Genomic DNA, 13067 nt, shown 5'->3' on the forward strand with positions numbered 1-13067 from the left:
GAACAATTTCGGCGGCCGGCTGGGTTACGGGGTCATGAGCAAGAGGAAGCAACGCACCCTGGTCATGGTCTCTGGCCGTGAGCCCTGCTCCTCACTGGAGCACAGCAGCCTCAGTCCCTGCTGGAGCCTGGACAGCCAGGATGGAGGAGACAGCAGAAGCAGAGTGAGACAGAGTGAGTTCCCCAGGGGAGCGCCGTCTCCTAGCTACAGAACAATGGGCTCTCCCTCTCCTAAGGTCAGTCCTAGGGAGCCACTGACCAGCTATAGCTGCATGGACCTCACCTCCAGAGAGTGCCCTCACTCGTGCCTCAGCGTGTCCTCTGATGACCACCAAATGGGCCCCACAGGGGACTCTGGTCATCCTCTTTCCCCAGCCGACAGCCTGGATTCCTGCTACACCTTCATAGTCAGCTCCCCCCGGGATCACAGCCTTAGAGGCTCCCTGAACCACGACCCCCGCCTGTCCAAGTCAGCGGCAGACTTGTCACGCAAGACCCGCCCACTGATCAACAGTGGGAGGGGGGAGCATGTGGGGGCCTGGAGGGTGAACAGGAGCAGCCTGACCTCCACCACCACCTCCATCCCCTCAACACTAAGCCGAGGACACACCGTCTCTGAGGGTCTACAGAGCCCCTCCGGGCGCAGAGACTCTGGGGTGTGGGGCCCAGTAGCCAAGAGGCAGAGTGGGATTATAGAGAGTACCAGCCGGGTGAGCAGGTGTCTCTCCATGTCGGTCATAGACTCTGCCTCTCAGGAGCAGCAGGGGAGAGGCTGGGGGGAGAGAGGAGAGCCTGCTCTGACGGAGATGGAAGAGGAAAGAGGCCATCTCCAGCCCCAGCTTGGGTGTCTGATCCGTCAGTTTGGTAAACAAGGCTCCGGCCGTGCCGACCTCACCCTGCCCAGCGGGGTCCACGCCACGCCCCAGGGGCAACTTTTCGTGGTGGACTGTGGGAACGCCCGCGTCCAGGTGACCGACCCGCGAGGGAACGTTCTCCAGCAGGTGACCTCCACGACCTCCGAGGGCTCCGTCCGACGCTGCCGGAACTACTTCGACATCGCCGTCAACGCCAAGGGCCTGATCGCTCTGAGCTGCGCAGCGGAGCGCGCACTCCTGGTGTTCAGCCGCCACGGCCGTCTGCTCCAGACCTTCGGCGGGTTGGGGATGGGCGCCGCCAAGGATGAGCTGGAGGCCCCCCGGGGTGTGACGGTGACCCGGCTGGATGAGTTCCTCGTGGCGGACATCCGGAAAGGCACCCTGACCACCCTCAAGCTGGACCCCAAGACGGGCTCTCGGCTGGAGCGCACAGTGGTGACGGGTTTCCACAGGCCCTACCTGGTGGCTGCCTGCCTGAGCTCTGGCCTGGTGGCCGTGTCAGAGAGGGGTAGCGAGACGGGCCGGGAGCCCTGCGTCAAGGTGCTGGAGCCGGGCTGGAACACAGTGAGGGTCCTGGGGGTGTGTGCCGGCATGGGGCCTGTCCTGACCAACCCTTGGGGGATCTGCATAGACAGGGATGGAGATGTGGTGGTGGTGGACTGGGGCAGGCAACACAGGGTGGTGATGTACCCAGCCCAGGGGGTAGGCAGGCCTATAATCACCCAGGGGCTGAGCAGCCCACGAGGCCTGGCCCTGCTTCCTGAGGGGCATCTAGTGGTGTCAGACAGCATGCACCACTGTATCAAGATCTACCGGTACAAGTGATGTCACCAGAACACGGTGCAGCAATAACACTCCCACAGAATTATGAGAAGGGGACTTCATGTTTCTTTGTTATATGCTGAGACTTGTCTTTTCACCATAACCAAATGTGAACTGTTTTTGAAGTAACACAGTGTAGAGTATTATTTCCTGTAATTTCAGCTAGCCTGTTCTCTGTCTACAAAGTTCTCCGTCTATAGCCCTTAGGGATGATAACCTACATGATTGAATCATGCCCTGCAGATGTCAGCAGTGAGACATCAAAATCCAATTCATAAAGTCTTTCCCTAGAATCAAACCGTTTGGAATATCAAAGTTTACAGTAGTTCCCAAGGGCACTGTAATCAGAGTAAACACAAACATACTGGAAACTGATGTCATCAGCGTCACTGTCATGTGATTACTCATAAATGCTTACCATTCGTTACATTCAGATGTTGTTAAAGTTGAGAAGACTCTTGTACTATTTCCCTGTTCAATGTGATTTTCTGTTTGCTGTGTAAAATATATATATATATATATGTTCTTGAGTTATCTGGAATCTTGTCACAGTTGTCCTTAGTATTTCTGGAATCTGGGGAACAGTTCTATAATTTTCTACACTGTCGTGGCGTTATATTCTGACAGCGTGACAATCCTGTAGGCTGGAGGCTGTATACCTCCCTTCCCACTCAGCTTCAATCACAGCTTGTCTTTCTCTCACAGCAACAAAAAAAACAAAAAAAAAACAGCACATGCGTATTCTCCATTCTAGGATGGATTTACTGTGATAAATAACTCAAGTAACTTCCAACAATGACTCTGCTGTCCAACTCCTCTCCTCACTCGTGTGTGTGTGTGTGTGTTTCTGAATGTCTGCGATATGAAAGATGTCTCACAGAGGAAGCCGCTGCATCGTGTTACTAAGGATTAACCTCCAAAGTGTGAAAATGCTAATGTGTTCATCCAGAATAAACATCAGAGGCATCATGACACATCAAGAAGTGTGTGTTATTTTTGTGTTAGCTTTTTTATTGTAGTTAGTCTCGTGGCTTATCTTCTTTTTAAACTTAATTACTAGGCTTTCTCTGAAATCTCTCCCATAACAGCACATTTTCTCTAGCACATTATCTGCATATTTAAACAATACAACTTTAGCTTTTCATTTTTTTTGGCAGCGTTTGCATTGTGCACAGATCAACTCCCCACTTCCACCCTAAATGATTGATTTACTGTGTAGGCTTAACGGAATCCCTACAGACTCGTCTGACCCGACAGATTTGACCTTTTCTGTAAAAAATATAAATCAAAAATGGACCCAATTCCAGCCTCCGAACGTCAGAAGACAACTTTCTGAGCAGGTGAAGCTCGAAAAAATTTGGACCGTGAAGAACGAGGTGAGAGAGTGTGAGAAAATCCTGTAAAAACATCATGTTTTAGAGCTGGGACACACAGCCAGGGTGAAGAATGAGATTCAAACCAGTTCCACCTGTCCTCCACATGCACCTCTGCTGGAGATGTAAAATGCAAAGCGATGTGATTTGCAAAAGTAATATTTAAACGTCACTTTTATGGAAAAGTGCACCTCTGCTGGAATGTAAAGTGCCGTGATTGCAGGTGTACTGCTGCTCTACACCCACCATGGACAATCATTGTCTGTCTGCAGGGGGTGAATGGGATTTTGAGACTGTACATCTTCCTGCCAGTGCTGTTTTTCTCCAGAGGCTAGAGAGGAGGCTCAGTTGGCAACTCCAGGATAGAGGGTTCAATTCCCAGGGCCACCCATACGTAAATTGTATACGAAATATAAATATATGCACAAAATCACTTTGTATCCAAGTCTGCTAAATAGATTTTATTATTATTATTATTATTATTATTATAGAATCATCCCTGAGACAGAAACCCACTCCCTCTCTCATAAATACCCAACACAGCAGTCTGTGGGTTCCATGGGATCCATTACAATTTATGCCCTACTATATATTGAAATGGTGTTTGTTTCTCACTCTTTGGGTCTGGGATGAAAAATAAAGAGGGGTATTGAGTGATAAATTATGAGTAGTGTTGTTTGCTTCCTTTACTCACAGTGGGAATAGGAGTTTGTGTGTCCTCATGTAAATGTGTTTGTTAACGGAGAGATGCTGCACCTCTCCTGCTAATGCATATCTGTTCATCCAGGATAAAGATCACAGATGCATCATAACACAACACAGAGTTGCAAAGAAAATATCTCAGACTGGACAATAAAACTGACCAATAAAAAAAAGAAAAGATTAAGATGGGTGAAAGAACCCAGACACTGGACAGAGGAACTCTGCCTAGAAGGCCAGCATCCCGGAGTCGCCTCGTCACTGTTGACGTCGAGACTGGTGTTTTGCGGGTACAATTTAATGAAGCTGCCAGTTGAGGACTTGTGAGGCATCTGTTTCTCAAACTAGACACTGTAATGTACTTGTCCTCTTGCTCAGTTGTGCACCGGGGCCTCCCACTCCTCTTTCTATTCTGGTTAGAGCCAGTTTGCGCTGTTCTGTGAAGGGAGTAGTACACAGCGTTGTACCAGATCTTCAGTTTCTTGGTAAATTCTCGCATGGAAAAGCCTTCATTTCTCAGAACAAATTCAGAAGAATGTTCTTTGTTTCTAGCCATTTTGATCCTGTAATCGAACTCGCAAATGCTGACGCTCCAGATACTCAACTAGTCTAAAGAAAGACAGTTTTATTGCTTCTTTAATCAGAACAACAGTTTTCAGTTGTGCTAACATAATTGCAAAAGGGTTTTCTATTGAATAATTAGCCTTTTAAAATGCTAAACTTGGATTAGCTAACACAACGTGCCATTGGAACACAGGAGTGATGGTTGCTGATAATGGGCCTCTGTACACCTATATAGATATTCCATAAAAATCTGCCGTTTCCAGCTACAAAAGTCATTTACAACATTAACAATGTCTACACTGTATTTCCGATCAATTGATGTTATTTTAATGGATTTATTTTTTTGGCTTTTCTTTCAAAAACAAGGACATTTCTAAGTGACCCCAAACTTTTTGAACGGTATTGTACATACGGCCCTAAGAGTTATGCAGAGTTGTGCAGAGTTGGTAGAATCTTATTCAAAATATTTCATAGCTGTAATGGCTGTCAAAGGTGCTTCTACCAAGTATGAACTCTGGGGAGTGAAGACAGACGCAATCAAGACATCATTTGTTTTTTCTAATTGTTTTATTACATTGTATTTATTAAATGTTCTATATAAAAAAAAATATATTTCACTGTGAAAATGTGTAGATCTGTAGGAAACAATCCAATTCAAAGGCAGCAAAATGTGAAAAGCTGTGTGAAGGGGTGTGTAGACTTTCACTGGGCACTGTTTGAGTGTGTGCTGTTTTGTAATTCAGCAATATATCCGGGTAAGCAGCTTTGTGACTATGTGCTTTAATAAAAACCATATGTGTGTATTGACAGAGCTTCCAGTATGTATGTACGTGGGTGGCAGTGGGCAGGTTGTCTTTTGTACTGTAGCTGTCTTGCCGTAGGGGATCTTGGAGTAGTGAGTGGGGAGCTAACCGGTGGAAAAGACCAATAAAAACTGCAGCTTCTTCATAGGTAGCTGTTCCCAGTACCAGTCACATGTTCTGTCTGCAACTTCCACTCAACCCTTCTGTTGGAGCAAAGGGAAGGAGACTGGGCCAGTCAAATTCCTACCCAGCTAGCACATAACGTTCAGAGAACCTTTTGTGTTTCTTACAGCTTGGTGAGAGAGTGGTTGTCATATGGTAATTTTGCATGCAACCTTCTGACAACTTTCTGGGAATGATGCCGGATAGTTGCTTGGCTTTGGAACATTCTCAGCACATTTAAGTAACTTGACAAACATTTTATGTTCTTGGGCATTTCATAACTAACAAGGTTACCTAAAAGTTAAAAAATGGTTATGTTTCATTTAAATTTTGGTAATGTTCTAGGAACGTTCTCCAAATGGTTTGGCAATGTTCTCAGATAGTTCAGAGTACGTTTTAAGACAGGTTCCTTCCTCCTACACAACATATTCAATATTTTACTAAAGTAAAGTGAATAAATGATGATTAAGTGATAAGCAGTTACCACCATCATGGGACTTGTTTTATTTTTTGTTGTTACAGCATTCAACCCACGCAAAGTATAGTGCATTTAAAAAAATAAAATATTGAAACCTCTGGGAATTTCAGGACTTCAGCATAACGTTTCCTACAGGTTTCCTCATGGTTCTATTTGAAGTCATGTTTTCAAAGTGTTCCGGAGAACGTTATAACTTTCCATAAAAATCACAATAAAACTTTAGTAATGTTCAGGAGAGCTCTCTCTGTCCTCTATGTTAAGTGTGTTCAGGTGTGTTGGCCGCGTCCACTAATTGGCTACACCTGATCTTAAAGAGCGTTTGTTTCCTTTGAAATGGGGTCTGTTTGAATAGACTAAAAGTATATTCTTTGTATGCTCCATCCTGGTGACGCAGTGGACTAATTCCATGGAGAGAAAAAAATAAGATAATAGGTTTGAATCTCACTGATGAAAAATAAATGTGTTTGCATGATTCATGTCTAAGGAAATGCATTTCCATGTGTCCTATCTGTGCTTGGAGTTAGAACATTAACCCAAAATAAGCTAGCAGTGTTATTAAAAGTCTTATTGAATCATTCAGTGAAAGTTTTAAGTTATTCAAAAAGCTTTAATTTCCGTTGTCAGAACGTTGTCAGAGCGTTAATAAAACCTCCCAGGAAAACTTTTGAAGGAACCAAAGCAAAACGTTGTCAGAACTTCCCTGCAACCTATTCCGTTTTACCAGTCAGGGAACATATGGCTTCGTTCCCGCAACCAATGTGAAACCAAAAACATACGTTCCCACAAATTCCAAGGAACCAAATGTGCTAGCTAGATACTGTAAAATACTTCCCTTATTCTTAGAGCTAGGCTTCAACTGTCAACAAGTTAGGAGGCACACTACTTGCACTGTGTATGAGTTACTGCAATCTCTTTCGTTTACTGAACCGCCAACTGAATTTTACTCTGCCTGGAGTACCCCTGAACTACCCACTAATGTGCATTTTACCACTAAGCCTATGGTCTCATGAGTCTTCTTAGCCTATCCACAAGGGGTACTTAAAACCTCTTGTCAATAGGGGGTGCAATTTGCACTTTGGGAAAAAATCGTGCCCAAATTAAACGGCCTCGTGCTCTGTCCTAGATCATATGATATGCATATTATTATTACTATTGGATAGAAAACACTCTGAAGTTTCTAAAACTGTTTGAATTATATCTGTGAGCAAAGCAGAACTCATTTGGCAGCAAACTTCCAAACCTTAAGTGAAAATTCTGAAAATGGGTCTCTGTGTCAGGCCCTGCCTATTCAATTGCCTTGTATTTAAGAGTATGCATGCACTTCATACGCCTTCCACTAGATGTCAACAGGCAGTAGAATGTTGAATGGGGTGTCTAGCTTGATATGAGACCGGATGAGAGCTTTTGGAGTGACAGGTCGTGCTCTTTTGGCAGTAATCCACTGCGCACCAGGGACCCTGCACATTGTCTTCTGAAATGCGTTTGGTATACACGACGAAATGCTCCGGCTCGGACTTTATTGGATACATATGAGAAAAACATCATAAAGTAGGATTTTTCAACCGAGTTGGACCAGTTTATTCGACGTTTATTGTGAATTTTGGAATTTTTCGTTCCGTGCGTCAAGCTTTCATGGACACGTGAGCACCATTATGCTAGCCAAAGTTGCTAATTCGACAGAAGAAATGGACATTTTAAAACCAAACAACGATTTATTCTGGAACCAGGACTCCTTGCACTACATTCTGATGGAAGATCAGCAAAAGTAGGAGAATATTTAATATGTTATTTCGTATTTTTGTGGTTTATGTTGGCTGTAACATGGCGGAGATTATCTGGGCGCTGTCTCACAATACTGCATTCTGTACGTTGTACTAAAGTTATTTTTTTAAATCTATCACAGCGGTTGCATTAAGAACCAGTGTATCTTTCATTTGCTGTACAACATGTATTTTTTAGTAAAGTGTATGATGAGTTTTTTAGTTAGATTACGTGACTGTCCAAAATTTCTGCGGAGAATTTGGTGCATCATGGCTACGTATTCACAATGTAAAACCACGATTTGTAGCTCTAAATATGCACATTTTCGAACAAAACATAAATGTATTGTATAACATGATGTTATAAGACTGTCATCTGATGAAGTTGTCCAAAGGTTAGTGATTCATTTTATCTCTGTCGGTTTTGTGAAAGCTATCTTTGGCGTTCTGTGTTGTGGCTACTGTGTTGTGCTATTGTGCTGAGCTAACAAATATATATGTGGTGTTTTCGCTGTAAAACATTTTAAAAATCGGAAATATTGGCTGGATTCACAAGATGTTTATCTTTCATTTGCTGTACAACATGTATTTTTCATAAATGTTTTATGATGAGTATTTATGTATTTCACGTTGCTCTCTGTAATTATTCTGGCTGGATTGGCGCTACATGGCTACATATTCACAATGTAAAATCAGGATTTGTACCTCTAAATATGGACTTTTTCGAAACAAAACATACATGTATTGTATAACATGATGTTATAAGACTGTCATCTGATGAAGTTGTTCAAGGTTAGTGATTAATTTTATCTCTATTTGTCGGTTTTGTGAAAGCTATCTTTGCGGTGAAAAAATGCGGTTCTGTGTTGGGCTATTGTGCTGAGCTAACAAATAAATATGTGGTGTTTTCGCTGTAAAACATTTTAAAAATCGGACATGTTGGCTGGATTCACAAGACGCTTATCTTTCATTTGCTGTATTGGACTTGTGATTTCATGATATTTATATGCTATTATTTACTTGTGGCGCTATGCTAGGCTATGCTAGTCAGATTTTCTGATGACAGTAATCCCGGATCCGGGAGGGTGATTCCAGAAAAGGTACCAACCCCTGGTTGGGAACCAGTGACTTGCTGTACATTATATTATTCTGTCTTCAGTACTGTGACTAGCAGGTCTGGGTGTCGGTCTATTTTCATTCCACTTCGAAGAGGAGACAGTGAAGCCAGTTACTGAGGCTGGCACCAAAAACAGGAGGCAGTGAAGCCAGTTACTGAGGCTGGCACCAAAAACAGGAGGCAGTGAAGCCAGTTACTGAGGCTGGCACCAATAACAGGAGGCAGTGAAGCCAGCTACTGAGGCTGGCACCAATAACAGGAGGCAGTGAAGCCAGTTACTGAGGCTGGCACCAATAACAGGAGGCAGTGAAGCCAGTTACTGAGGCTTGCTCAGTTGTGCACCGGGGCCTCCCACTCTTTCTATTCTGGTTAGGGCCAGTTTGCATTGTTCTGTGAAGGGAGTAGTACACATCGTTGCACGAGAGCTTCAGTTTCAGTTTCAGACCATAAGCCTCTTATCAGTCAGTTGAATGTAATGAAAGCAGTGCCATAGATGGCATCTCCTAGAATAATGAGGTGGGAAGTAACACTACGAGCGTATGAGTATGTTATTACTTACAGAGCAGGCAAGGACAATGGTAATGCAGATGCTCTCAGCTGCCTCCCTCTCCCAGACTATCCAAGCAGTCCGCCTCCAGAGGAACGAGTGCTGATGTTGGACCAGGAGAACAGCCCACTGATGACCTCCCAGCAAATCCAGAGCTGGACAGTGAAGGATCCAGTCCTATCGAGGGTCCGTGACTTGAGGAGGTGGCCAGATCACAATGTGGGACCCGAGTTTGCTCAATACAAACAGAGACGGCACGAGCTCAGTGTCCAGGACGGCTGTGTAATGTGGGGAGCACTGTGTCATCGTTCCAGAGAGGACACACAGCGATGATGGAGTAGCTACATCAGAGTCATCCAGGCATGACCAGGAGCTACACGTGGAGGTCTAATATGGACTCTGACATTGAAAGGAAGGTCAAGTCAAGCACCACATGTCAAGAGCAAAGGAAAACACCTGCTAGTGCACCACTCCATCCATGGGAGCGGCCCAGTAAGACCTGGAGAAGGCTACACATAGACTATGCAGGATCGTTTCACGGGGAAGATGTTTTTGTTGTGATAGTAGACGCTCACTCAAAATGGCTCGATTGTATATCCAATGAGCTCAGCTACATCTGCTGCTACCGTGGAGTGTCTCAGGAACAGTTTCAGTATTCAATGGCATTCCAGAGATGATTGTTTCAGACAACAGCTCAGTGTTTTGTGTGTGAGAACAATAAGGAGCTCATGACAAAGAATGGAATCACACACGTCCCTTGGACACCACACCATCCTCTCCCGAATGGTTTGGTAGAGAGAAACGCTCAGATGTTCAAAGAGCTAATGAAAAAGAGAGCAGGCAACTCGTTGGAGACGAAACTGAGCTGAGTGTTGTTTAGCTATCGTGTCACGCCACAGTCAACCACCGGACTTTCACCGGCTGAGATGATGACGGGGAGGAATTTGAGGTGCACCTTAGACTTGATACACCCAGACCTAAAGAGTAAGGTGCAGGCTAAGCAAGCAGGACAGAAAACTTACCATGACAAACATGCAAAAGCTTGCAGTTTTGTAGTCAGAGACTCAAGTGTATAGCAAGAACTTTGAGTATGGACCTAAATGGATACCAGGGTTGGTTCAAGAAATCACAGGGCCTGTGTCGTACACTGTGCTAGTGGGGGATGGTAGAGGAGCACGTAGGCACGTTGATCAGCTGTTCAGCAGACAGGAAACAGATTACGCAGAGCCAGTGACACGCAGCACAGAACTCAGTCCAGCAGGCGAGGAGTTACCACAGGAAACAGGTACTCCACGGCCACCAACGGAGAATGCACTTGTTAAGGAATCCAACAAACGTTCACCTAGAGGGGAATTGCGATGCTCTCAAAGAGTTAGGAAACCTCCAGCTCATTTTGGAGAGTTTGGAAAGTAAAGGAGATATTTGTTTCTCATGGGCTGGAACGTGCCCTTGTCTCCTTTAGGAAGTAAGGTAGTCTACCCTTGCTTCCAATAAACAAATGTGAAATGACAATTCAATTATTGAATCAGTTGTTCAGTTGATAAGAAACACACTGGAAGGTTATGTTATTGATGCTAAGTGAAGAGATTACTTACCAGTTACTTACCATGAGAATGGTTACTGTTATTGTTGTTGGAATACTCATACAGTAGGTGTTAAATCTGAAAATGTTAAACTAACCGAGAGTTAGTTCAGATTTTTGGGGGGAGTGATAAATGATGCTGGCTCATCTAACCAATAGGCGGTGCTATTTATTTTTTATTTAACCTTTTATTTAACTAGGCAAGTCAGTTAAAGAACATATTCTTATTTACAATGAGGTCCTAGGAACAGTGGGTTAACTGGTCTAGGAACAGTGGGTTAACTGCCTTGTTCAGGGTCAGAGCAACAGATTTTTACCTTGTCAGCTCGGGGATTCGATCTAGCAACCTTTCGGTTACTAGTCCAACGCTCTAACCACTAGGCTACCTGCTGCCCCACTAGGCTACCTGCTGCTATCACTAGGCTACCTGCTGCCCCACTAGGCTACCTGCTGCTATCACTAGGCTACCTGCCGCCCCGCTAGGCTACCTGCCGCCCCGCTAGGCTACCTGCCGCCCCGCTAGGCTACCTGCCGCCCCACTAGGCTACCTGCCGCTATCACTAGGCTACCTGCCGCCCCGCTAGGCTACCTGCTGCCCCACTAGGCTACCTGCCGCCCCACTAGGCTACCTGCCGCTATCACTAGGCTACCTGCTGCCCCACTAGGCTACCTGCTGCTATCACTAGGCTACCTGCCGCCCCGCTAGGCTACCTGCCGCCCCGCTAGGCTACCTGCCGCCCCACTAGGCTACCTGCCGCCCCACTAGGCTACCTGCCGCCCCGCTAGGCTACCTGCCGCCCCGCTAGGCTACCTGCCGCCCCACTAGGCTACCTGCCGCCCCACTAGGCTACCTGCCGCCCCACTAGGCTACCTGCCGCCCCACTAGGCTACCTGCCGCTATCACTAGGCTACCTGCCGCCCCGCTAGGCTACCTGCTGCCCCACTAGGCTACCTGCTGCTATCACTAGGCTACCTGCTGCCCCACTAGGCTACCTGCTGCTATCACTAGGCTACCTGCCGCCCCGCTAGGCTACCTGCCGCCCCACTAGGCTACCTGCCGCCCCACTAGGCTACCTGCTGCTATCACTAGGCTACCTGCCGCCCCACTAGGCTACCTGCTGCTATCACTAGGCTACCTGCCGCCCCACTAGGCTACCTGCCGCCCCACTAGGCTACCTGCCGCCCCGCTAGGCTACCTGCCGCCCCACTAGGCTACCTGCCGCCCCACTAGGCTACCTGCCGCCCCGCTAGGCTACCTGCTGCCCCGCTAGGCTACCTGCTGCCCCACTAGGCTACCTGCTGCTATCACTAGGCTACCTGCCGCCCCGCTAGGCTACCTGCCGCCCCACTAGGCTACCTGCCGCCCCGCTAGGCTACCTGCCGCCCCACTAGGCTACCTGCCGCCCCACTAGGCTACCTGCCGCCCCACTAGGCTACCTGCTGCTATCACCGGTCCTAGGATGGTAACCGTTCTGTGAGCAATAGAGAGAGTTAGTTGAGTATTGGTCTCCATGATAGATAGCGGTGTAAATCAGTTCCTAATGAATGACAAGTAAAGATTACATCCTGTGTACGCGATGGGTTGGACGATACCTTTCCAGTCAATCATCTATAAAAAAAAAAATGGATACTCATATGTTGGTCTATTCAAGATAGTGCAGAATGATTCACCTTTCTGGTTTTATGGTTACAAAGTCTGTGGAGCGCAATGCAATTCAACTTCTGGAAATGGTTCCGATCGTGTTCATTAAAACACAGGCCTATTTGGGAGCAGTGTAACGGTGAGTGGACACCCTTTCTCTTTATATTGGATCTTTTGTCCAGCTACTGTGAAAAGTTTGGATGTGTGTAAAATCCTTTCCATAGTCTGCGTTGTTTTAATATTATAGGCCCACGGGGGAGAAATGATGGTGCCTGTAAGTTTGATCGAGCCTATTTAAAACAGGTTGTTGTTTCGTTTTGTTTAGAATTTGATTAGAATTATTAGTTATCTTTTTATGCCTTATCATTAATTATTTTAATCTTCCTTATTGACAGTGTTTGGGCATGTCAATGCCTCAGCCGTAATGTAATTTACAGTACGCCTAGCCCCTGTATCAGTGTGAATACTATTGAAGACATTCAATTACTTAGAACAATGTGGACTGCAAATGGGTTCAAGTTCAACGTATTTAGCAAAGATACAGTAGGTCTACATTTTGTTATTTTGTTTCTGTAAGCCATTGAACAAAACTAGAACGGACTAACATTTGGAATTGAGTTGATTCCAAGACGTTGAAGCCTCAA

Source organism: Salvelinus namaycush, chromosome 19, assembly GCF_016432855.1.
Source record: "Salvelinus namaycush isolate Seneca chromosome 19, SaNama_1.0, whole genome shotgun sequence".
NCBI classification, from domain to species: domain Eukaryota; kingdom Metazoa; phylum Chordata; class Actinopteri; order Salmoniformes; family Salmonidae; genus Salvelinus; species Salvelinus namaycush.